Source organism: Octopus bimaculoides, chromosome 11 (assembly GCF_001194135.2).
Source record: "Octopus bimaculoides isolate UCB-OBI-ISO-001 chromosome 11, ASM119413v2, whole genome shotgun sequence".
Lineage (NCBI taxonomy): Eukaryota > Metazoa > Mollusca > Cephalopoda > Octopoda > Octopodidae > Octopus > Octopus bimaculoides.
In genome coordinates, this window is record NC_068991.1 from 43,175,433 (window position 1) to 43,176,316 (window position 884).

Sequence of the window (884 nt, forward strand, 5' to 3'; positions counted from 1 at the left end):
GCCATGCTGGAGCACCGCCTTTAGTCGAGCAAATTGACCCCAGGACTTATTCTTTGGATGCCTAGGACTTATTCTATCAGTCTCTTTTGCTGAACCACTAAGTTACATGGATGTAAACACACCACCATCGGTTGCCAAGCGATGTTGGGGGGACAAACACAGACACACAAACATATATATATACATATATACGGTGGACTTCTTTCAGTTTCTGTTTACCAAATCCACACACAAGGCTTTGGTCGGCCCGAGGCTATTGTAGAAGACACTTGCCCAAGGTGTCACACAGTGGGAATGAACTTGGAACCATGTGGTTGGTAAGCAAGCTACTTACCACACAGCCACTCCTATGCCTATTTGTACATTAAATTTGCATTTATGTGATATGAGCATAATTTCATCAAAGAAAAAACAGATGTACTTTGGGAGGTTATATGTGGACTTATCAATTCATTTCAGCAAAGTCTGCTGATGAAACAGCTGTAAGAAGCGAAGATGACCAATTTGTTAATAATAGATAACTGTTAACTTCCTTATCTCCATTTTCTTTTCTTCTTTTAACTGGATATAAGCTATATGCTTAATATATACCTATTGTTTTAAGGGAATTTCATTCCCCAACAATACTAGGTATTGAACCAGTATTTCCTTAGATGTAACCATCCATTCATGAGGTTAATATATCCTCCAATTAAATTATATATATATATATATATATATATATATAATGTAAGAGCTGTATAATATATTGGTTTCAAATTTTGACACAAGGCTAGCAAAATTCAGGAGAACATGTAAATCAATTACATTGACCCCAGTACTCAACTGGTACTTATTTTATTTGATCCCGAAAGGAAGAAACCATGAAAAAAAAAAAACATGGC

General features: G+C 36.0%; 1 protein-coding gene across 2 annotated transcripts in view; it reads right to left on the reverse strand.

The window, feature by feature from the left end:
• The window catches only part of LOC106873167 (prolyl hydroxylase EGLN3), a 65,032-nt gene that overhangs the window by 31,101 nt on the left and 33,047 nt on the right, over window positions 1-884 (reverse strand). The window lies entirely within an intron of this gene.